The following is a 27,077-nucleotide window of genomic DNA, read 5'->3' as shown; positions in this document are numbered from 1 at the left end:
TGGCGTTTTAATATATTGACACATTAGAGAAGTTACAAAATTCATATGAAATAGATAAATGGATTTGGAACATAACTGTAATGGTTTTAGGGAAAAACCATGTAGATATAATGTAAACTAAACTAAAGTTTGTGTTACTTTGTAATGAAAAGGTGAAATGAACTAACATGATTAGAGTAGGGCAATAATATAGTCAAGAGTGGCTAAAAAAGCTGTGCTATACTATATAATAAAAGGCTAATATGCAAATTGTCCCCATGGGCGGGAGTTTGACCAACCGAGAGTTAGACGTGCGCTGACCACCAGGAGGCAGCGTGGAACATGGCGGGCATCAGAGATGGGGCGCTGGAAGCAGGCAGCAGTGGAGGTACTGCTGGACCCAATGGGCCCTGATGAGAGCGGGACTGTGGCGGGATGGTGGAGGACGTGAGCAGGTGGTGTCAGGCAAAGGTGGGTATGAGTGGGGGCTCCAATTGCCCCGCCGGTCACCCCACAGATTGGCCCTGATCACCGGCCAGGCCTAGGGACCCTACCCATGCATGAATTTCCTGCACTGGGCCTCTAGTATTTACATAATGAAATATTATGCAGCCATGAAGAGGAAATCTTACCCTTTGCAACAGCATGATGGACCTGGAGACTATTATGCTAAGTAAAATAAGCCAGTCAGAGAAAGACAAATACCTTGTGATCTCACTTATATGTAGAATTTAATGAACAAAATAAACCAATGAACAAAATAAAAACAGAGGAATGGAAACATGGAAGACTGACAGCCATCAGAGGGGAGGGGGAGGGAGGACTGGATGAAAGAAGGTGAAGGGATTAGCCACAGAACATACATCCATAACCCACAGACACAGACAACAGTGTGGTGATGGCCAGAAGGAAAAGGGGGGGCATGGCGGAGGCTGAGTAGAGATGGGCAAAGGAGGAAAATGTGGACATCTGCAATAATGTCAACAATAAAAATAAAGTTAAAGAAGATAGTCAAGGCAAAGATCACAATAAGTGGAAAAATAAAGTCTCATGTCAAAATAAAGATCTGGCTACATGAGAAATGTCTTAAAGTAAATTAATAACTTCAGAATGTACCTTGAAAATAACTGAATTAATAAACTTGATTATGTGCTACTATGTGCCCATAAACATATTCACTCTTTGCACCAATACAACTATGAAATAATTTCAGAGTTGTCACCTAGTTCAGATTCCAGGTTTTGCCTCATACTTACTGAAGGAATATTCCAACAATGGACAGTTAACAATAGTAGGGCAGTGTTTTGTCACCAGTGATATTACTCCCCAATGATCTGGAATTAATAAAAAATTTTTTAAAGCATACAACTCATGTGTCTGTGGTTCCTATTCACTTTGGGGTCATGACTATCTTTGAAAATATGGAAAAGTATGAAGGCCTTTTGTCAAGGAAATCACACACACACAGGAAAATACCCACAGACTAGTGCATAAAATCCAAAATCCCATTAGTTGAGTCTCTGGGATTCCCAGGACTCCTGTTTAAAAACTTTGAAACAATAGATGAATTTACCTTTGTCCTTCTGTCAACATTTGGTTCTAAATTTATTGACCATCCCATCTAATAAAAGTGTAATATGTAAATTAACCATCACTCTGCTACACCAGTGGTCGGCAAACTGTGGCTCGCGAGCTACGGTTTGCCGCTCTGTTGACTAATGAGTTTGCTGACCACTGTGCTACACCCACAAGCCACGCCCACCAGCCAATCAGGAGCGAGTATGCAAATTAACTCAACCAAGATGGTTGTGGCCACGGGGAGAGCAGGAGGCGTGGGTTTCCCCAGCAATGGAGGAAGCCAAGCTTTCCGCACACCGTGGCTGGCCCAGGCCTCCACTCAAGACTACAAAGTTTCAATTATAGAAGATAAATAAATCCCAACAAAAATGGCAGCAGCTATGGAGCTGGAGAGAGCAGGAGGCTTGAGTTTCCCCTGGCGATGGAAGAAGCCAAGCTTCTGCAGCCATTGCCTGCCTTGGCCTCCATTCAAGGCTACAAAGTTTCAATGATAGAAGATACATAAATCCCAGATACCAGGGCCTCGGCTTGGTTCGCCGGAGGGCATGGCCAGCCTGCAAACCACCACAGGCACCTCGCCCAGGCCTCCCCACGCCCCAAGGGAACCCCTAGCCTGATCTGGGACACTTTTCAGAGCAAACCAGCTGGCCCCCACCTGTGCACCAGGCCTCTATCCTATCTAATAAAAGAGTAATATGCAAATTGACCATCACTCCAACACACAAGATGGCTGCCCCCATGTGCACACAAGATGGCTAGCAGGGGAGGGCAGTTGGGAGGGACCAGGCCTGCAAGGGAGGGTAGTTGGGGGGGATCAAGCCTGCAGGGGAGGGCAGTTGGGGGTGACCAGGCCCGCAGAGGAGGGAAGTTGGGGGCAACCAGGCCTGCAGGGAAGGGCAGTTGCGGGGGACCAGGCCTGCAGGGGAGGGCAGTTATGGGTGACCAGGTCTGCAGGGGAGGGCATTTAGGGGCAAACAGGCTGGCAGGGGAGCAGTTAGGCATCAATCAGGCTGGAAGGGGAATGGTTAAGGGGTGATCAGGCTGGCAGGCAGAAGTGGTTAGGGGCAATCAGGAAGGCAGGCAGGCGAGCAGTTGGGAGCCAGCAGTCCTGGATTGTGAGAGGGATGTCTGACTGCCAATTTAGGCCCGATCCTAAACTGGCAGTCGGACATCCCTCGAGGGGTCCCAGATTGGAGAGGGTGCAGGCTGGGCTGAGGGACACACACCCCCGTGCACAAATTTCATGCACCAGGCCTCTAGGATTTTATATATTTTTGCAAAACAATTAGGTTTAAAATAGTAGACATATCTTCAAATTGCAGCATATTTCTTGTTACTAACACTTTTCAATTTTAATGGGGCATATATTTGGGACAAACAAAATAAATTAGTGAGTTCTTTAGTGTGAAGAAACATTGCATATGTGCAAATATATGTATATACATATTTAATGAGTTGAGACAATATATTACAACAAATTATAGTATACATCTCAGAAACTGACTCAAGTATTTGTTTAAAATGCCTTCAAAACAAAGCAATCACTTATCATTTAGCTTAAACAGTGAGAGCAGTTGGTTCTCAGTTTGACTAATCACCTGTCAGCATACTTAAAAAAAAAACTTAAAGAGCTAGTAAGAATAAAAGAATAGAAATTGTATATTGTTCTAATATATTCCTACGAAGCTAGCAAAATATTATGGTTGAAAGTCATTGGTTTTAAAAAGTCACCAAGTTTTTCTTACCGACACTGAATTTACAGCATAGAAAAATAACATTTGGAAGTGTGAAGAGTTTGAAGTTAAAAAATGAGATTTCCAACCTAATGATAATTTTGTGCTCTGGTTGAGATGTGAATTTAGAACTATGGATATTGGCTATCTTTATCACACACACACACACACACACACACACACACACACACACACACACACACCCCTTCATTTCTATAATGAAGCTTGTAGCCTTCCTTAATGGCAGATATTTAAACTGAGAAAAAAACAGCAATAGTAGAGATGTGAATAGAGCATGAATCGAGCATTACAGAAAGGTAGGCTTGGGGTAGACAATGTCCTGAAATCTGAACTCACAGAACATCACGCTTTGTATGTAGAAAGAGGGAAAGAGAGGGTTGACCTTTACTTGTATATAAATATAGAGTAACATATTTTATTGTGTTTGTGAACTCTCATGGAAAGAGCAACCCTACCTTTATCAAAGTATTATACACTTTGATTTAGTTATTTATTTACTCATTCAACAAACATACATTGGGTGCTTACCTCCCTCAGTCAGAGTGTTGGCCCTAGAAATAAAATACAGACTAACATTTGATGGCTGTTCTACAGAATCTCAAAGTTTGTTAGGAGAGCAAAACCTGAGTGTGTATGTATGTGAGTATAGGTGTGTGTGTGTGTGTGTGTGTGTGTGTGCATCAAACAATGGCAGCAAAAGAATAAAATATCACCTGAGTTTGGTGGACCATCTTAAGGAGAGCTTTCTTACCAAGATGACCATTGGACATTAAAGCAGGTCTTAATAAATAGGAGATTGGCAGATATATGAACAGAAAATCTGTACACCAGCAAAGGAAAGTGGGAACTCGAGGTACAGGAGGGAAGAAATTACATCATGAAGTTCATTTGCTTTGAATATCTAGTACTTATGTATAATGCACATGCCTCAAATTGACCTGGTAAAAGAAACCTGTACTTTAGTACTGCATTCCAAAATAATAATAATAATATAATAAAAGCCTAATATGTTAAGTGTCCGGTCATCCAGTGACCAGTTGACTGTTCAACTAATCAAAATGTTATAAGCTAATGATATTCTAAGGCCACTCAACCACTCACTATGACGTGCACTGACCACTAGGGGGCAGACAGTTGACTGGTCGACCAGTCGCTATGACATGCACTGAGCTTGATGCTGGGGTCCAGCCCATCAGGACTGAGTGAGACAGAATGGACATGCCCTGGAGTCCTTTCGTGGTCCCTCCCTGACTGGCCAACCTCCCACGTCCCAACCCGGGCCTGATCATACACCATTGGAGTCCCTCGGCCTGGCTGCACCCTCTTGCAATCCAGGAGCCCTCGGGGGATGTTGGAGAGCCGGTTTTCATCCCAATCCTGCAGGCCAGGATGAGTGATCCCACTGGTGCACGAATTCGTGCACTGGGCCTCTAGTATTAATAATAATTGGACATTCTGAAGGGGAAGTGGTTTTATGTAATTCTATACTTCAGTATAATGCCATTAAATGTTAAAAGCAATCTTAATGTTTGTATATTTGGGAAAGAAGGAAGCACAAACTAATAACTCCATGCCTTCATTTCCACAAATTCATAATAGAAGTTAATAATAACTCCTCAGATTGTCTTTAATGATTAAATAATAGCTACAGAAAGGTGTCATAAGGCATATAGCAATTATCAATAATTTTAGCTATTGCAATAAAATTACTATATTTTAAATAATTTGATAAATAGAGACTCTAAATGCATTGACATTAAACAAATAGTGTATTATATCTGCCAGAGCTCATTTTGTTATAGATGTCTTAAAAGAAATATGAACTGTGCATCTCTAAGGCCTACCTACCTCACTAGAAGGGTTTTATGACTGGACTCCTCATTTTCACTCACATTTTATGAAAAATAATCTTTACCATTCCAGGGCATTTAAAACATTAAATTCCTTTGTCACTGGACATAATGAGTGAAACCTAACTGTATTTGCTTACATTCTTTACATTCATTGACTTGCAAATTCTGTCCATGGAGTGAATAAAAATGAGGGGTCTTCGATCGATCACTAAACGCTTTTCAAGTCAGATAAAAATAATTTCGCAGTGATATCATGACAACATGCAACATTTTTATCAAAGCTTTACGTAATTTGCAGCTTTGAGACAAGGCCTAGAAACAACCAATGCTGCGTTACTATTTTTGATGCGATGGGATTTGCAATTCTGAATATTCTTATTCAGGAAAGGGACCCTGGTAATTTCATTTACTATCTTGGGTTTCATTCTAGTGAGATACATGGCTGGCAGAGACGGGAAAAGTACAAAAACAAATTCCATTAAATCTGCATCTTTCAAGCTGAGTATTTACAAAAGTCTACTAATTGAATATTTTCCCCTCCCCACAGAGTCTGAAACATTATTATGTTGCAGAGGTTAAAAGTGGTACACACATTAAGGAAAGGTACTTTTCATATATAAATTAGATTATATTCTCAATGTGTGTGTGTGTGTTTGTGTGTGTGTGTGTGTAGAAAAGGGTAAGTACTTATGGTGTTATTTTACAAATATAAAACACTTGGATAATTGGGACTTGAAATCATCAGCATATGCCAAAATCAAATAACATCTCTTTCCTACTTTTCGCCACCAGTTTATGATTGACTGGCACGTGCCAATAAATGAGCTGACAAGCACCAGGAGAGAAGGCCAGTTTTATCAGCTATATGGCAAACCACACAGGAAAGCATGCTTAGGAATTAAGTGTCTGAAACTGCTATACTGTTTTCTGAATTTTTCTGCTTATACTTACCTTCCTTACAGTTTATGCAACAAATTTCAATTGCTAAAACCACTCTTGAAATAAATGCCACTCGATTCCAGTGGATAACCACGGTTGTTATTTTGTTTGTTGGCTTTGACCCAGAGAGAGAGATTGATGCTGCTCTTCCTGGCTATTTCCTTGGAGAGCACCTCACCCAAAATGGAATCTGGAAGGTCTAATTTTTGGTTGCTTCAAACTATGGCATTGTGCAGTTCAACAACAGTAACAACATAATGCATTGACCCACCTATATTTCCTAGTACTCAACAGGATTAAATCAGGCACAGGGCTTGAGACTGCCTATCACTAGATTATTGTTGTTCAAAAATCAAATTTGAACTTCAAAGTCCAGAAACTTTGGGGTGGGAGTGAGCAATAGAAGAGTGGACCTCAACAATTCTCTCCATAAACAATGCCAAAGGACACAGGAGACAGAAAAAGACAAGTGATGGCGCATGCACGGATATTTGGAGGACCCTGTTCTAGATTGAGCATAACAAATTCTAAATGCATTAGAATCTTGGGGTTGCACCCTCGTTTTAGCCATTTGATCCCATTAGTGAAGTGTGCTGATGCTTCCCTTCCGGGGCTATGACTCATACAGGGCATCGGGAGATGAGTTAAGTGATGTTGCGGGAAGACTCTGTTGATTAATTGCCAACAGGGGAAATCCGGCTTGAAAGACGGGATTGACTTCCCACGTGAACCACAGAGGGGAAAAGCTCATTGCTATAGAGAAAAGCCACAGCAAGCTCAAGATCTTTGCATGCTAATGGAAGCTATGCATCATTATATTTTGTGAAATTAAAAATGATTCTTCTCCAAATTTTGTTTTTATAAAAATACATGATACTCTTTTGTTATTCAGGGGCATTGTCATTAGTGAGGCATTCCCTTCCCCCGCCCCCCCCCCAAAAAAAAACCCCACACATTTAAAAAGTAACATTTATAAATGAGTCTAAAATTATAATATCCCTAAGGACTATTTAAATAATTCTACATCTCAAAGGAAAGGAAAAATAAATAATATAAGCTTACAAAACAGTATCAAATTTATATAATACAAATCTTCAGAAAAAAATATTAGAATGTTTACAAATTTGATTTTCCGCATAGATTTCAGTAAATCAGAGTGGAAACTTTAAATTTTGTCATAAAAAATAAAAATATCAATCTTTTTTGAGTAGAAAATTTCTCTACAGAGATGAGTACCCACTGAGTTGCTTATCAACAGCATAACTAGCTTGGTCAATTGGTAGATAAGTCAGAACTAGTTTATCCGAGCTCAACTTACTTTTGTTCTATGAGAATAACAAACTCCCATCCTCACCTATCTAACGCAGGCAATCTCTAGACTACTTTTGGTACAATTTATCCCTTTCCCTACTACCAGAGCATTTTAATATTTTAAAACAGCAATATTATTATTAATACTTTTTGGAAGATCCCAGATATTTTTCTTTGTCCTAGACATCAAGTCAGACCACTTAACAATTAAAGAGTGCCCTAGATTACTCCTTGAGAAGAACTATCCAAAACTTTAATGTAAGTTAGAAAAGTTTTACTGCCCTTTCAATTATACTAGTATAATAAAGCAAGTCTGCCTAATGGGTTATCTGGTGACACAGGCTATGGAATTTTATTTGACCTATTATCAACACTAAATATTAATTAAGGTAACTTTTAGAAAATTGCTCACTTGCCACTAACTTTTGTCCACAGAGGTGCAAGTTATTTCTATCTGGTAGAAAATATTATGTTTTTATTGCTTTATAGAGAAATAATCAGTTCTATATTTACCTCTGCAATCTTATCCCAGTATTGGATAGATGATAGATAGATGATGATGATGATAGATAGATAGATAGATAGATAGATAGATAGATAGATAGATAGATGATGGATAGATATAAAGATGATAGATAGATGATAGATAGATGATAGATAGATAGATAGATAGATAGATGATAGATATAAACAGATAGAGCTTTATTTTTAAATGCTTGAAAATTATGACTTACATCCTCTATCTTCTAAAACTATCTTCTCTTTCTTCACACAGAGATAGTTTCACATGGGTGACCTTCTCTCAAGTGTTTCCAAGGGGGTTGTGCGTGCTGTACACATTGCTTGGAAAATTGTTCTCCTATTAGTTCTAGGCAATTACTTTTTTTTCTTAAGTATATAATACACACCTTCTATGAAGCAGAGGTAGATGTACCATAAAGCTAATGAGGATTAATATTTAGGACTCCTCACTTTCAAAAAGCCCCTTCTGAGACCTTGGGAGAAACCCTAGACCCATTTTCTCATATTTGTTTTACTATGAAAAAGTAAAATATTGTAACCACCATTGCTAAGGACTACTAATTATTTCCACTGAAACAAATATGCCTTCACACATCCCTTTTTGTTTAGTGGTCTTTAGAATAGCCATGGGCAGGTATTTTAAGGACCCATAGAAAGGAAAGTTGTGCTATAAAAATATTTCATTCGATTTAGTGGAATATTTTTATGTGATGAGCAGTTACCTCCATGTAGAATGGTGTCATTGTTAGCCAACCTGATGAAAGAATGGTTTTCAAGAATATTACTACTTGCCCGTTGTTTGGACTCACCCAACAATATGAAAAATGTAGCAAGGCCAAGGCTATTACGAGTGCATTCCAAGGTCTCCAGCAAGTGAGTAAGTTGTTGAGGAAAGACAGGGTTTGAACATATGAAGGCACTAATCTTGGAAACATTTTCAAGCATGCAATTTATAAAATTATAAAGGGAACATTTGGGTTTCATTTACATCCACTTCAAATGTACAAGTTTTCTATCTGTTTTTAATGCAAATTATACAATAATAAATGTACCACATTTTTAGTCCTTTGTGGATTCGAATTATGTGCACATCCAGCAAGGAGCTGCAGAGCTATAGCTGTCCATTTTTGAGTGGTGCATGCCTATGGTGCTAAATAATCTGTACAACACACCTGAGTCTCCCCTCCCTCTGTCAACTGAACAGAGGGAGCTCCCCAAGAGGCTGTAAGTGCAGGATGGGAGAAAGAAGGTAATGTGATAGGATTGGGGACCATGGGCATGTGAGCCACTTCTTCATGTAACTTGTGCCTGTAGGATGTACTTGGTCCCATCACACAGATACCACTTCCACTCGATGATAGAGTCTGCTCTACACACCCAACTTTGTGGCTTGGTGGGTCAGACGACACCCAATTCATAATGGGCAGCTCAGGTCACATATTAAGTTGGTGGCCACAGTTAAACGTTCAGTCTCTACTGGATCTGCTGGATGATATGCAACAAGCAGCAGAGCAGCTTGGTAGCCTTGAATTAACAGATATGTCATTCCAACTAAGCCAGGATCTTAGCCCTTTTCTAAGATCTGCCTTCTGCTGAGATGATCAAGTGCATCTGCAGTCATGCATCTATTCTCTTAAAAAAAATTCTGCATGAGGAAATGCTCTGAACTTTTGATCTTTTAGAGGCATTAGCCTATAGATGATGAGCCACACCTTTGCCTGTCTCTTCAGAGTTGGCCATCCAACAGTGAATCTCCTAGTTTAATCATTTCTGCAATCTGGATAGACTGAGAAATTTTCAATTCATCAAGCCTTGGTGTGTTTTTTTTTAACAATTTTCATTCAATTTATCTCTTTATTCTCACTATTTACTAAATAGCAAGGAGAAGACAGTATGCCCCTTCATCACTTTGCTTGTACCTGAGTCCATCACTTATGGATTCTGACTTCTGTGAAACTATAGGCCATAGTTTGGCTAATTTTTTTGCCACTATAACAAGAATTACCTTTCCTCCAGTTTCCAACACCAGTTTCTCATTTCTTTCTTATCTCTCACCAAAGCATCTTTAATATTCACAATTCTACTAAATTCTGTTTATGATGATATATCTAATGTTAATATATGGGTTTCTCCACTATGCTGTCCACTTCATCCTGAGATTTCCATATTTCTTCCAATAATCTGTTAAAGTCAGAGAAGACTTTTTGTATCATGCTGCTCCAAATTCTTTCAGCTTTGCTCATTACCAATTCCAAGGCTACTTCCACATTTTTAGGTATTTATTACAGCAGTACTCCACTTGTTAATAGCAAAACCTGTATTAGTTTCATATGGCTACTGTAACAAACTACCACAAACTCAGTTTAAAACAACATACATTTATACTTTCACAGTTTCAAAATCAAGGTGTCAGCAAGCTCAGACTCCTACCAGAGTCCCTATAAGGACAATCTGTTTATTGCCCTTTTTAGCTTCTGGTGGCTGCCAGCATTCCTTGGCTTGTAGCTGTATCACTCCAATCTTTGTCTCTTTTCACACTGCCTTCCCTTCTGTGTGTCTTTTACTCTTCTCTATTTATTAAATTTGCCTCTACCTCCTTCTGATAAGGATGCATGTGATGGCACTTAGAGCCCATGAGGATAACCAAGAATGATCACCCCACCTCAAGATCCTTAATTGTATCTGGAACATGGGCCACATAGCCTAAGAAAAGTTATACAGTGGGCACTCTGGCAAAGAATCCTCAATGGACGATAACCTGGAGCTCCAAGAGAAAATACCATTGAAGTTGTGCCTTTAGGAAGCAGGAAGCTCAGGAGACTGAGTTTACAACCACCGGGGCCATGAGGATGTGTGAGAAGGTTTCACCCAATCCATGGGAGTGGGAAAGCTGGCAGTTCATGTAGAGGAATTTCTCTCCCATCCAAGCTTCTGCATTCTTAAGTCTCGTGGCCTTACATGGGAAGACATCTATATTTGTGGTCAGACAAAGTCCTGTCCCAGACTCAAACTAGGTGCCAATCCTTTCTCAAGCTGTTAGCATTCCTCACCTTTATAATCCAGAAAAGTTTCAGGTAATCCCAAACATTAAATACACACACACACACACACACACACACACACACACACACACACACACACACTGAGAACGATGTGTAGTATATTTTAAATAATTTTTCTGTACCAACACAGCCATGTGATGCTTCAGCATCTACAGTCTTTCCAACTTGGGCATGACTCAATTCTTCACTGCTCCAGTAAAGTGTAGAAAGTTGAAATGTATATTTATAAAACTCATGTTTATGTGCGTACATATTCATAGATTTCCTTGATCAATTTTTGCTCATTCTAAATATACTATATTTCAAAGTCCATGAGATTTTTTTATTCTGATTAGGAATCGAGGTTGGAAAGAATTTTTAAAATAACTTAACTCATATTAGGCATATTAATAAAATGAAATAAATAAATATTTTAGACCTCCTTATGCCCACAATTTGTCACCTGATACTTTTAAAATTATAATCACATGTCCTTTTCTGGAAGGACTTCATTCAATGAGTGCCATTTGTGTCATCCAGTAAATTGAGAATATATACATGCCTTGAAATAAGCCAATGAAATATAATGAAAACCATTTTCTATAGATGAATGTGTGCAAAGGCATTGCTAATTTTGAGGACCAAATACATTTTTTTCAACAATAAACACCATTCCAAACACAATGCAAGCCTGTATTTTTATGAAATCAGCATGACAATATTCTGTATTTCTGTCTTGTTCAACTGACCTTCAGTTTCTAATAGAGCCCATCTCCTTTAGAAAAGATACTTAAAAAGAAGGTTGTAGCCATCCTGGTTCAAATATTTCTGGCCTCCTAGGTGAGTGTGAGATGAAAGTAGAAGTTTATTAGACACTTGGTTGGAATTGTTTTTTGTTTGTTTGTTTGTCTTAAGTTATAGCTAACTATTTGGCTGGCTAGTCATTAGCTGCGAGTAATTAGGGAAAAAAAGTAACATTAATACTAAAATTCATGAGATTTCTTTATTTGTTGATTGAGACTAATCAGATTTGATCCCTGCGTTCCTGAATGAGGCCATTCAAGACAGTAAACTCAGAGAGCAGAACCTGGGGTCAGACTCCCTGAGGCAGGAATATATTGAGAAGGACCTGTTGAGCCACAGAAAAATTAAAAAGAGGATATCCAAAAAGAAATGGATTCCCTGTTGTTGTTGTCTATTAACGTTTTGAACATTCCATCCTATGAAATCCAAAACATCTGGAAGAAAATTCTGTCAGTTTCTAAAAAATCTTAGTTCTGTAAAGTCTGTAATTGGGTGAATTTATTGAGCTTCCCTTCAGATATTTGACCTTGTTTGTACCAGGAAAAGATTTAGCTAATTAAACTTAGAAAGACAGGGGGGTTCCATTAATAATTTGACATCAGGTATTGTTTCAATGGGGCCATCCATTCCAATTCACCCTGAAAGAATCACAAATGCTCAGTCCTACAGCACTTTCATTAGCTGAGCGTTATTTCAGGCAGCCTTGCTGACAGAAAAATCTTTACCTTTCATTTTACAGCCTCCACATTTGCTCCCTGCCAGATGGGTGCTTACCTAATCGCAAAGCAGATTGTGTCTGTGTCTACAAAAGCAAATTGAATTGGAGACTCGCACATGAATCTAGAGGCCATATGTGTGTGTGTTGTCCTAAGTAAATACGACAACAGCATCCGACCATCAGTAAGCTCTACTCCTCTAATGGTAGAGCTCTATTTGCATGAATTCATCTATGCGGCAGTATTTATTTTTTTTCTAAGTGTAAAGTTAAAAGAGCTATATCAGAGTCACCTGGGGTCCTTATTAAATGAATATCTGTGGGTCCCACGAAGACCTGTGCTATCAGCATCTCTGAAGTTTCGAACCCTGGAGAATCTGAATTTTTAACAAACATCCCCGAAGATTCTCTTGAATGGTGTTCAAGAAAAATTGTTCACGTTTTAAAGAAAGGTAAGGCAGACTTTACTGAGAAGATGACTGCAGTCGGGGAGAGCTTAAATCTGAAGAAAAACAAGTGGGGATTCATAGCCAAGGGGCAGGGTAGGGGTTAGGGGATGAAAAATTACTAAGAAGAAGCATCAGGGGTAAGGGAGAGTCTGGCTAAATGTACTTGACAGGTTCTTGGCTGAAGGAAGGCCCAGGCAAGGAGATATTGGGGGAGCTTAACGAGGATTGATTCCAAGGGAGGTGTTGGGGAATTTCATCAGATATCAAGGTGGGAATGTTTTCACGAAACTGACTCAACAGGATTCTTGCTAAAAGTAGATTAAATGGACCAAGGGGAGACCCCGAGGGCGAGAACCAGTCAAAAAGACGACTCAGGGGAGCCTGAGTATAGTTTGGTGGAGAGAGTCTTTGTCAACAGTAAAGTCTGAAAATAAGGTAGTTCCATGATTTTGCCTCCCAGGTAATAGATATTTTGTTTTATTGTCACAACTTTGTTTGGGTGGGCAGACACTGCTAGATAGAGGACAGGGATGCTGCTAAATGTCCCATAATGTATAGGACAGTCTCAACAGCAAAGAATTATTTAGTCCAAATGCCAATACTGCCCTGGTTGAGAAATCCTGTTACAGTGCCCAGTAATGACTCATGGCAAACCCATAGAACACAGTGAGATTTCTGGCTTATTATCCATCAAACACAGGCCTTTTACCCAAATGCAACATCCCACATTGGCTCCAATTTCATCGGAAGTTTACCTACAGCTTCCTTCACATTAGAAGGCTTTTAACTTTATTTTTCTTTTTAATAGTTCTTTTGTGTGTGTGTGTTTTGTTTTTTTTTTAATAGGAAGCAGGGCCAGCTTGCTGGTGTTCAAACTGTACAGACTCCCAAGACTCCACACTTAGAAGGGCCCATGCTTGGCTTAATGGTGTGCTACTGTTGCTATATACTGTCTCAATTAATATTTAGCAAGAAATTCCACCTTTTTAATTTGCACCGGGTCCTGCAGATTTATGTAGCTTGTTCTGGTGATGGTATATTTCTGCACAAATTTTTAATTTGATTTTAAATAAATTGTTCTAAATTAGATATAGTTATATAACAAAGAAGTTTAAAGATTTACTTTGCTAAAGTAAACTTCAAAATTCTCTTAGAAAGCAGATGGAAAATCATACCATGTTGAGGAAAGAATGATTAATTAGTCAGTAAAGAAATTTTAATTCACTTTGTAGAAAACTCAAAAAAGACCATTCAAAACTAAAATTAAATCAAAGCTAAATGGGGAGGATGAGGCTAGTGAAACCTGGGTAGTCTTTTTCACTCTTCAAAAAAATAAGCTAGATCCCAGCCAGTGTGCCTCAGTGGTTGAGTGTCAATCTATGATCCAGGAGATCATGTTCAATTCTGGGTCACGGTACATGCCCAGGTTTCAGACTCAATCACGGTAGGGGGCGTGCAGGAGGCAGCAGATAAATGATTCTCATCATTGATGTTTCTATCTCTCTCTCCCTCTTTGAAATCAATAAAAAACATTAAAAAAAATAAGCCAGCAAAGAAATTGAACTAAGAGATATATTTAGATGATTAATATCCATATCTATCTGACTTCTTGTGAATGAAGATAAAGCAAGAAAGTTAAGAGAACTTCGGCAGAAATTGTGTCAAAAAAAAGATATTACCTTTTATTTCCATTTTATGTCACAGGTCTTCCTCTATCAGGTGACTGAAGGAGGCTATGAATTACGATTTATAGAACTCTCTGTGTAGGAAAATGTGAGCACTTAGACCAAGAACTTGGCTCTGTAAAATTCAAAGAGTTTTGATACAGAACAAGTTGTAGGTCAACATCAAGGGAGAAGCAGGAGGAAGTAATGGGTATTAGATTCAAAGTTACCAAAATACAACTTTACTTGGTATATGTTTAATTAAAATTTACATTATTATGTTATCTTTACATATAATATTTTATGTTTGCAATACTTAAATGAGGCCATGAGTGTTTGTGTGAAAATATTTCAAATAAGTGACAGAAATGTACAACCCAGAAATTCACAGCTTCCTTTTCTATGTCCTGCCATTGTTTGTGGTTCCGCACTCAACTTGCTCAAAGCTCAAAGAGTGCATTCCTGGTAGTTGAATGCCAACCAAGTTTGCTTGCTGAATTTTTAATTTTTGTTGTTCTTTTTTTTAAGAAGAATTCTGTCATGTGTGTGAGCTTGTTCTTAAGACACCATTACCGGGCTCTTCTTTTTCTTTCCTGATTTAGAGCTGCTCTCCATCCATTTCTACTCTAACTTTAAACTTTTCGAATCACCAGAACAAATGGTGAATATTTTCAGTATACTGATCTGTTCTACACCCTCCGGCAATGGACCAGAGCTACAGAAACCATCATGAGGGTTTTCTTTTTTAGAGTGCCCAGCTACTGCACACACAAAGTCTTGAGCAGTACTACGCTAAGAATCTCACTATTATTCAAAAAAATTTAAAGGCAGAATATATCCCTTAAAATCCATAGGTGACTTATACTAGGTTTATATCTTACAGCTCACAGGAAGATCGCATGCCAGCATGCCTCATTGGCTACCAGCTGCATGTGACACTCCATGTGGCACTCCAAAGCCCCAAAGAACAGGCTGCTCTTCTTGAAACCCTTGCCAATTGTCCACTAAAAGACAGAAATATTTGATGGGAGCTTTCACCACTCCAGTTGAGAAGAGATTTTTTTGTTGTCTTTTGGAACTCCTTGGTAAACTAAACGATACATCCGTTTTAAACATTCTTATTTCCGTGAAGACCCTGACAAGTTTCCTATTCTCATCTTGTCAATAGACTTCTATTGAATGTCTAATTTGTACAGAGTACAAGAGGTAGCAGGCTATGTTTTCTAAAATATATATCAGAATACATGGTCTAACAAGAATGAGGATATTATTTAATACTACTGATGCAGCAGAATAATGAAAGCAGTCAAATATTGCTAATGACAATTTAATCTGTACAATCTTTCTGAGCAAAAAACCAACAATATATGTCAAATGCCTTAAAAAGTGATTCTATTCTTTGTCACAGTACATTCATTTCTGGATATCTATTAGGAAAGAGTCATATATAAGGACATTTGTTCTTACTTTTGTGAATTTTAACATTTTTGATGCTGTTAAAAATAGAGTAATCCTAAGTGTCAAATATTGGAAAATGATTAAAGATGACAAATGATTAAACAAAATGTTTTCTCAACATTAAATTATTTGATGGTAGAGTACATTTATTATCATATTAAGAAGTGGAACAAAATAAATGAAATGAGAAATTTTGAAGTGCATTATTTATAAAGAAATGTTTAAAATAAGAGAATAATAAATGGTCAGGGTTCAGTTGAGGAAACAGAAGACACTCTACGTATTCCAGGAGTGAAGAATTCAATGTGGGTTTAGCTTCTCCAAAAGGAGCTATTGCAAGTCGCAGTAACCTCAGAGCTCTACCCAATTACTCAGTCAATGGCAGCCAAATGAATAGTTCTCCAGTGCCCACGGGAGAGCCATGCTCAATCTCATGGGTGCCTCAGTCTCTCTGCCACTTCTCTCAAAGAATAATGGTCTCTAGAGATTTTCTTCTGTTCAAATCGCCTGCCTTTCATTCAGGAAATGCTAACTTGGATTCCCAGACCGAAAGGAATTTGGGGGACTGTAGTTCTCAGGTTCTCTGCGTGGACTGAGGAAGGTGAGGGTGGAACTCTAAATTCACAGCTAACAATCTTTCACAATAAAATAAGGTTTTCAGAGTTTATTTCTAGATAATGGAATTGAAGTGTATTTCTCCTACTTTCCATATATTTCAGTTTCAATATATTAATTTATAATCTTAAAAAGTATTTATGATTAAAACAAGTATGGAAAAAGAAAATTTAATATTAGGGATTTTGAGGGAAATCAGTTGATTTGTGTGTTGTTGTTTTTTTAAGTAAAACATGTCACCAACTCAGAGGTACCTCCTGAGATATCTCCTCTATTGCCATCTCAAACCCACAACACAACCATTTCTTCAGTTACAAATGCTCAAATATTAGTAAAAAATATTTGCTATAAACCTGCAGCAATAGCCTTTCCTACTCCTACTCTGGAAAGTAACCTTAGGAATCAGGCTCCCATCTCATATCTCTATCTTGACAATTAAGTAAAAAGTACAGAAGACAGAAATTGTGGAAGGGGGCTTAGGCAGTTTCCAGGACAGGACACAGGCTTTTCTCCAGGGATGTCAGGACTTGACTTTGGGATTATGAACCCAGGAGAAATTTTGCTAAATGCTTTAACACACAGCCTCCTAAACGGGGCTGCCTGGGAACTTGTTCCTGTTAATTTTCCTTTTTTTTTCTTTCTGAAATTTTTTGTTTCTTTACTATGGAAATTACAAACATACAGTGTGAAGAGTGATATAATGAATACATGATCCATTTATCCTTCTTGATACAAAAGAACACCATCATTGTCCACCATTAATTAAATGTAACAATACCTCCTACTTACCTTATCTTCTCATATTATCCTTCTGCTAAAGAGTTTTAAAGAAAATTATAATAATCATGACATTTAACCCCTTATATATCAAAAATAAGGACATTTCGCTATAAAACCGCAATATCATTAGCACACCCAACACAATCAACAATGATCTCCTCATACTGTACGATACCCAGTAAAGAGCATTTTTCAAGAAGAATTTACTCATCCATTGTTCACTAAACTCTGCGTGTGTGGGGAGGTTGACCTTGGGCAGCAGTGACTGAAACAGGGACAACCCTAACTCTCTGACTGCTGTGGAAAGACACAAAAGAAACTTTAAGGAATTTCAAAGTAGTTAGAGAAAGTAAAATCCACCAAGTATGCACAGACAATTACATGTGAATAATTATGCAGCCTTACGCACAGGGAAATGCTAAGGCTGCAGGTTAAGTGCTGGTCCTCTGGGTTTCAAGAGCTAATGATGAGCATGTAGCTGAGGGCCCTTGGAAGAGTCATTTTGCTATTTGCAACCTCAGGTTACACAGCTGTGAGGAGGAGGTGCCTGATAACAGGTTTTCCCAGCTCTGGCTTTCTGGGTCTCTGGGAGTTGGTCACAGCCAGGGCCTGGATGAAATGCCACACTTGGGTCATCTGTCTTCAGTTCCCCTCACCACGCAGCTCACTGCTCTTTCTGCTCTGCTGCCCTTGGGCCACTTCCCGAAGCACACTCCACTTGGGATTTTTCCAAGGGTCTTCTTAGTCAGAGTTTCCAGCTCAGTGTCCCTTCCATATCTAATATGATGCATAATCTGTGCTGCGTGATGGTGTGAGCTAGTGAGGGAGAGGCTTGCCAGATGGCAGATTTGCATTTTAACAGGGGGCTTCTGAAAACAATGCCTCAGTACAAAGAAGTGCTGTTATTGGAGAGAGTGCTATCAAACAAGGAAGTTTTTTAAGGAGAAAGACTGCATAATAAAAGGTAAGTTAATCAGAGATTACCCAAACCTGTATACCTATTTTGAGCTCACCATACAATGACAGGGATAATAATAATAATAAAAAAAATCTTTAAAGCATTTGAATTGTACCCGAAATGAGGATATTTTCTTTCTTTTGGTAGCAAGTTTTCATTTAATGAAGCCAGTGCCCACAGAATTAAGGGAAATCACACTCTGATTAAAAGTAAACCCAGGGCTCAGCCACTGCTAAAATGAAAGGCAACCAGTGGACATTTTAGTTTGCACTGAAATACATATTTTACATACTATGTCTCCTTTTCATGCACAGACTGAGGTTGGTATATAATCTGAGATGTCCCTTACACCTTCCTGTAAAATTAACACAAGTACAAAGGGCAATGGTTTGGAATTCTAGTAACATGCAGTTAATTCGATATGAAAATAAATTTTGCATGTATGCAAATGCCATTTATTTAGTGGCAGATACCCTAAAGCATTGCAACATGAGTTAGTTTTATTCTGAATTCTAGGCAACATTTCTGAGGATACGATTTGTAGGTGTGCTGTAGCATTGCTGACTCTGAGTTGGAGTAAAGATAAGCAAACTAAATGTCAAGCAGAATGTGAAGGGTATGAATGAATAACATCCAATCCTTCAGCCTTTGTTTCAGTGTGTTTTTCTCTCTGTGCCGGTCCTCATTCTCTCCCAGAAAGAACTTTTTCTTACCTAAGTCAGGGCACTCTATATTTATTATGTACATGATCCATTTATCCTTCTTGATACAAAAGAACACCATCTTTATCGACCATTATGGGATGGTAAAGGCACTCTGCTTTACAGAGAGAAATCTCAATTAAATATAAGAACTGAGAAGGTCTCCAAAGAGCATGCATGAGTCAGAGTCACTACTATCTGAGTGGAAATAGCATTAACTTAAGGATAATAATACTTGAGCTCTAATCCCTAATAAAGATAGTAGGAGAGAGTAGGTCACAGTGACCTCCTCTACCTTAAAATATACATCTTAAACTTTCCAGATCACTTACTTGCTTGTTTCTGTCAGTTATTGACTGTGCTTCTAAAATATATTTTTTGAAGTTTTAGCATTACTTACAGAAAATAAGGGTATGAGTCCCTCCTTCCATCAAAGTTGGAGAATTTTTTCAAACAATATGTACAAGGTATTCTTAATCTGCAAACTCTGTTTATTCATTCATTCATTCATTCGTTGAATAAAGTCATATTAATTTTCTACTTTATTTTATAAATATGGCCCAAATAGTCTAAATTTTGCCAGACCAGTGAGTCTTAATATTTTCTTGCAGTTTGTTTCAAAATTGTTCCTCACATCTCTGTTAAAACACATTGATGCTGTTTTTAATTTTAAAAATTATAAATATAAAAAGATAAACTATTAGACTGTATTTTAGTTTTAAAGTAATAATCTAATAATACATAAAAAGTTGTGTGCCGCAAGCATTTTTTTAGTTAACTGCTCCAGTCACTTTTCTACTATTACACTGTTGAATATTAATCAAGAAATAAAGAAGAAGTATTTTGGGAACTGCCACACATATTTTATCCCCTGTATTCTTATCCTATCTAATAAAAGAGAAACATGCAAATTGACCGTATCTCTGCTACGGCCCACAAGCCATGCCCACCAGCCAATCAGGAGCAAATATGCAAATTCACCCACCCAAGATGGCGGTTATTTTGCATATCCAGGCACAGAGCGAAGACTGAAGACAGCATAGAAGGAAACTGCAGAGAAGCAAGCGGGGCGGCGGAGACTAGGGAAGCAGGCAGGGCAGGGGAGAAGGGAGGGAAGCAGGCGGGGGGGGGGGGGGCAGAGACCTCCGCAGGAAGCCCTATTGCAGGAATCTTCCTGCAATGGGCGTCTAGTTGATATGTAATAGTGACAATTCTCCTATGTCAAATACAAATAGTATCTTATCCAACAAGGCATCATTTCTTTCTCTCTTGAGAAAAGTATTGATTGGTATTTCTTAAATATTTCTAGAAAGCAGGGGGGCTGGCTTGACTAAGAAGCGCAGAGGTCTTTTGAGAAGAAAGGGATGAGAAACTCAATCACTCATCCCCAAGGTTCTACATTATTATCATCCATCAGATTGAAGTAGATGGCCCTGACACAGGGACAAGAAGATGTGAAGCAAGAAAAATCACCATGGAGGTAAAAATCGAAATAATCCTTAGTTGATCCTGCATCAAGTCTAGTAGTGAGAGGAGGATCTTTTCGGGTCCATAAACTTTCAGACTCTGAATCACGCTCAGCTGCAGCCTACCAAAGGACATGCTCTCTTCGTGACAAAATGTTCATGTTCTGAAGCTAACGTGCTTCTGTGTAGGGAATCCAGGACAAGTTGGCAGTGTAAGGCAGCTGACAAAAGAATAATGGGTTTAGGGTAAATGTTCCTTCCCAGAGCCTGAAGGACCTAGGTTTGCCTGAGAAGGAGATCTTCACTCCCTAATGTGGGCAGGATGGAAACAAGCAGTTCAGCCCGACCACTGATCTTGGGATGTGATTCTGTGGCAGTGATTATCTCTTGGAACTTTCAGTGTTTTGTCTGACTTTCAAGGGACAAATCTGTGTTCCAACTATTCCAGCAAAGTTGGTGCAACCAGCACCACCCCTAGAACAAAATGAACAGTGCTGTGTTTTAGAAATAGTGAGGTAAAATGATGGCAGAGATATCAAAGGCTTGGGTGAGCAGGAGGTCTCTGAACAATCTGAGTTTCAGCAGCAAATGATACTCACCTTTTGAATGTAAGCCAGCAATGAGGCTTGCCACCTTGGGAGACAGGAATACTGAGCTGTTGACATACTAGGCAGCCGTGGGCAAACTACGGCCCGCGGGCCGGATCCGGCTGTTCTATCCGGTTCTCTTGCTCTCCCCTCTGCTCCTTTATTTTGAATTTATATTAGTTCACACAAACACTCCATCCATACTTTTGTTCCGGCCCTCTGGTCCAGTTTAAGAACCCATTGTGGCCCTCGAGTCAAAAAGTTTGCCCACCCCTCTACTAGAGTCTAGTAACTAGACAGTTGTGTGAAACATGCTACAATTTGAGATACCATTGGAAATAGTCATTTGCACACCCATACTCTAAAATAGAATACTCAGTTTTTTTGTGTATGTAGTCACTTTACTGGTTATAAAAAATAGAACTGATTGAATAAACCAAATACTCAAGTTTCATGAGTTAAACTATTCAGGTTTTGGGTTAAATCAGTAGAATACCAAGTCACCAAGACTGACAAAGTTAAAATAAAATTGATCCAATACTGTCATATCTATTACCATTGTAACTCCTTCATTTTCTAAAACAAATGTTCCTTCAAGAAAGTAAAATTCAGTTAGAGTATTTTTTTCAGAATGTTTTACCAAAACAGATAGTTCTAAAAATTCAGCATAAAATGTTGCTTTGTATCTTAACGTGCTCTCACATATTTGCATCTATTTATTGAACTCACTTGTTGAAAAAAAGCATTTGTCATATTTTTCTGGCAAACAATCAGCTTTCTTTTTGGCTAGGTCATAAAAAAATATATAAATTTTAGCCTTATCAAAAAATGTTAGCAACTATCTCACCCCAGGCGAGTCACCTCACAATTGTTTGTCAAAGGATCATTTGCTCAGTATCTAGTCCTCTGATAAAACCTCAAAGGAAACAAAAGTTCAGAGTATACCTATGATGTTATTCAATATTCATAGTACCATACAAAGTCTACACTTTAAAGTCATTGACAAAGTCTAAGGAGCAAATGCCTGAAGGTCCAACATACATGTCTGATCATGATACTTCCTTTCCAATAGACATAAAAAATCCCAACTGCTTTTTGTAACCAACCAAAAGCAGCCTAGGTTATTTAAGTTTCCCAAAGAAGTCAGTGATATAATGAACACATTGATTACTTTTATATTGATCACATATTTTCAAAGCACAGTAACTGCTCTGTGATCACTTTCTCTTTTACTTACTTCACACATATTAGTGACTTAACAGATCATCCACATCAGTTGACTCATCAAGTTGTACATATATTTTATGAGGACAAACTTTGATGATGTTGTAAAACATATCTTTTTCACTGCCTGAAGGGAACAAAGGAATGAAAGAACAAAGAATCCCCACGGACAACAAGGGATTCCACTGAAGCTTTAGTTGTGCAACTGGTGCCAATAAAATGTCTTGCTGCATGAAGCTTTGCTGGTTTTTTTCTTTGATATATTGTTGCCTGAGCAAAATATATGCATTTGGACCAGCTCTATGTTGAGTTATTTAAATAACCAAGTCAAATGCCCTTAAAATTTTGCTATTACCAAAACTCTTCTGATTGTCAAATATTAGTGTTGAAGTATCATATAAGTAATGTTCACATAGCAGCTATCCCATTAACTATGTGTAATTCATGGAAATACCTGAAAACATGGTGGTACCAGTTTAGACTGTGACAGAACAAATAAACACAAGCAAGTTTCCACCATGTAAAATTAGATAATGTGCTTAACTCATTGACTTACCTTTTTAATCAGCAAGCTGTACAAGAAGAAACAGAGGCATGCACAGATTAGATTGTTCAAAGGAATATAATTGGGACTCAAGTACACAAAGTTTAACTTACATCTCTACGTCATATTGCCTCTGAAAGCACTACAAAGTTACACACTGTCAAGCTGCAAATTGTGTTTATTTTTCCTTGGAGTCATGGTTTAATTTGTATATTTGAAGATTTACCTTTTAAACAATTCTAGAATAATTCATATCTCAGAAGAAATATTTAGTAACTACTTTTAACCAAGACCTGTTAAAGGATGAACAGATACAGTCGCTGTCTTCAATAAATATTTTTAGCAGATAAGCAGACAATCAAAAAAGAAAAATACAATAAGAATCAAAAGGCTTTTTCCATAACTAATAAATGATAAATATAGATTGAAATATGTCCATACCTTCTTTCAAACAGTGCCTCCCAATATCTATTACTTTATTGCCCTGCTATCTAGTTTCTATGAGTGGGGAGCCCTCTATGTCTGTTCTAGTTGTTCAGTACTCACCTAGGAAAGTTTCTAAATTCTCCACTCTATACTGTCCTATGTTTTGGTTAAACAGCAATTCCTTTATCCTTAATGCTCTGCAGTACCTAAGATTACCTCTGAGAGCAGAAGCAACAGTTTTAGACATTATAAAATCTTTTAGTCAAATAAGGAATAATTAAGACATAATTATAATGTCATTTTTAAATTCATCACAAAAACATTTTCAAACCTCTTCACACAATATTATAAACTTACTAGAGGCCCGGTGCCTGAAATTCATGCACGGGGGGGAGGGGGGAGGTGTCCCTCAGTCTGGCTTACACCCTCTGCAATCTGGGACCTCTTGGGGGATGTCTGACTGCCGGTTTAGGCCCGGTGGGATCAGGCCTAAACGGGCGGTAGGACTGCTGGCTCCAAACTGCTTGCCTACCTCTGCCTGATTGCCCCTAACTGCTTCTGCCTGCCAGCCTGATCACCCCCTAATCACTCCCCTGCCAGTCTGATCGATGCCTAACTGCTCCCTGGCCGGCCCAAATACCCTAACTGTCCTCCCCTGCAGGCCTGGGTCCCCCCCAAATGCCCTCTCTTGCTGGCTTGGTCTCCCCCAACTGCCCTCCTCTGCCTGCCTGGTCACTCCTAACTGCCCACAACTGCCCTCCCCTGCTGGCCATCTTGTGTCCACATGAGGTAGCCATCTTTGACAACATCGGGGCGGCCATCTTGTGTCTTGGAGTGACAATCAATTTACATATTACTCTGTTATTAGATAGGATAGACTTCATATCAAGAGTTATACCTTTCCTGATCCCTTTTATGTCTCATGGTTCTGTTGTTTTCTATATATTCACTTCATATCTCTAAGGAGATAATTAACTAATTTATTAATTAAAAAATAAAATTTTATTCATCATATAAAATCATAACACTGGAGTATTTTTCTAAGAATGATTCTAGAAATAACATTTGTTTACTTGAGCATCTAATATGAAAATAGAATCACTATTCAATCTTTTCTGATTTTGGAAAGGATGTTTGCTAACTTATCATAGCCTCCCTTTCCCTTATCCTCACCAAATAAACAATTGGGATTAAAGGGGGGAAAAAAAGCAAACAGAAAAGTGATGATTAGAGTATTTTTTTTCTGAATTTAGTATAAATTTTATGGCCACTTCTCCAAATTAAACAAACAAAAAACACATTTTCTCTTTCTCATCTACTTTGCATTTGCTGAATTTATTGAGCCATATGTAATATCATATGCACTACAGAAAAATCAAGTGTTTTTGGTTCTATAGTATTTGTCTCATATAAATAAAATATGCTTTAAAAGGAGAAATACAAGAAACTATAAAAATAAAGCTTTTTTTTTCCTAGTAGTTCTTTAGGGACAAATCATAAATATAATAATATAGTCTACAGATAGTCCACTAACCATTAATTAGGTTCCTTGAAAAGTTCAAGGACCTACTTGAGTATAGGACCCACTTTGAACCCTAGTGAAACCTCTATAATCAAATATGGTTCTGTGAAGAAATTTTGAAGATAAAAATATCTTTACTTCTTGGCAAAAAGAGCATGCCCCTTCCTGTTAATTTTTAATGAACTATCCAATGCTTTTTCCAAAAAGATATTGCAATAGTCACTTCAATAGAATAGTTGTGAACTCCATAAGAGCTTTTGAGGTATTAGGGTAAAAATGCATTTTAAAAAATAAAAGAGAAGTGTGTGTTTTTTTCCCTTCATTTCTTTTTTCTTTTTTTTTCTTTTCTTGTTTCATTTCTTCAACATTCATTGACCAGTTCAATAATATAGACATGAACATGAATTCAAAGGTGTTGGAAATTGGCATCAAGAAACCCATAGTGAACACTGAAATATTAATTAATGTTTGAAGGTATTATTCTTCAGAATACTGATAAGGGTTAACTAGCTAGCTTAATATAGGAAGGGAGGGGCTCCGGAGAGGATAGGGGCATCTTGGCCTGAACAATTAAAACAGCCATAAACCAAGGACAGCGGTACTCTGGCCTGAGCAGCTGGGAGAGCCATGGGGGTCATAAAACATCTCTGTCCAGGAAGAAAAAAAAAAAAAGGCCGTTTTTACTCTTTGAACAGAGAAGCCAGCAGTTTCAGTCTCAAGGCTTGGCAGGATAAGGTTGCTAGGTACCATAAGGTAGATCAAAAGTAACTCCAACTTGAACAGATAAGATGGATATGTGAAGGACAAAGAAAAGACATGGGATATCAGGAAAAAGGAAACGTATTTTCACAGAGGATAGAGGAATGTTGCAAAATAAGGGGAGAGAAAAAAGGGGGCTTTGGCCTGTGAAACTAGTACTAGGTAGCAGCAGAGTGACCAATGAGAAAGGCATGGGGGTCCTAGATTAAGGGAAGGGGGTCTCTAGAATATATAATACCTCAAGACAAAGAGAGCTGCCCAGCCGGGTGTGGCTCAGTGATTGAGCGTCCACCCAGGAACCAAGAGGTCACCAGTTCGATTCCCAGTCAGGGTATATGGCCGGGTTGCGGGCTTGATTCCCAGTGTGGGGTGTGCAGGAGGCAGACAATCAATGGTTCTCTCTCATCATTGATGTTTCTATATCTCTCTCCCTCACCCTTCCTCTCTGAAATCAATAAAAATATATTAAAAAAAAAAAAAAGACAAAGAGAGCAGTGGCCACCCTTCTTAGGGAATCCCTCTTTAGCCATGAGTGACAGAGTTTTAGGATTAGAATTAGGGTTTTAGAGGTAGTATTTGCTTGCAATAATGTTTCTGTACTTCTCACCTACCACCTTTTGTCCATGACTTCATTCTTCGAATCTATCTGGACAAGAACCCGGGAAAGAAATCACCCTTGCACCCAGCTCACAAAAAAAAAAAAAAAAAAAAAAAAAAAAAAAAAAAAAAAAAAAAAAAAATCTGAATCAATGCCATAGGTTCTAGAAACACAGTTGAGACTAATGAAATACATAATCATAAAAGTAGTATATAATCCTGATATAATTTATAATTTTTAACATGAATTACATAAATCCTCACATTTTCTTTTATGTGCATACATTTCTGTGCAATATTTTTCTCTCACCATGAAACATCTCCAGGACTATAATTTGTCTCCTGATTCTTGAGGGAAACAATAATGTTTGATTGTGATTTTTTTCGTTAATCCTCACTGGAGGATATTTTCTCCATTGCTTTTCAGAGAAAGCATGGAAAGAAAAGAGGGAGGGAGGGAGAAAGAACAAGAGTGAGAGAGCAAGAGAGAGAGAGAGAAAGAGAGGGAGGGAGAGAGAGAGAGAGACCTATCTCCTGGTTGCCTCCCGCATGTCCCAAGGGTGGGAAGCAAGCCAGCAACCCAGGTACATGCCCTTGACTGAGAATTGAACCCACAACCCTTTGGTGCACAGGCCTAAGCTCTAACCATTTAGCACACTGGCCAAGGCTGGTTGTGTTCTTTAAATGATGTATGCGTCTACCTTTGATTCAGTTGTAACTCCTAGACCAAGTTATTTCTGTAGTCTTTCTAAGTCTTCCTCAGAACTTCTTCCATTTATGGCAGATGGTGGTGAAGGTTATTAGCCTGCCCTTGTAAAATCAAGTCCCTGA

This window comes from Plecotus auritus, assembly GCF_963455305.1.
Source record: "Plecotus auritus genome assembly, chromosome: 5".
Taxonomy (NCBI): Eukaryota; Metazoa; Chordata; class Mammalia; order Chiroptera; family Vespertilionidae; genus Plecotus; species Plecotus auritus.
Note: the sequence above shows the minus strand (reverse complement) of the source record.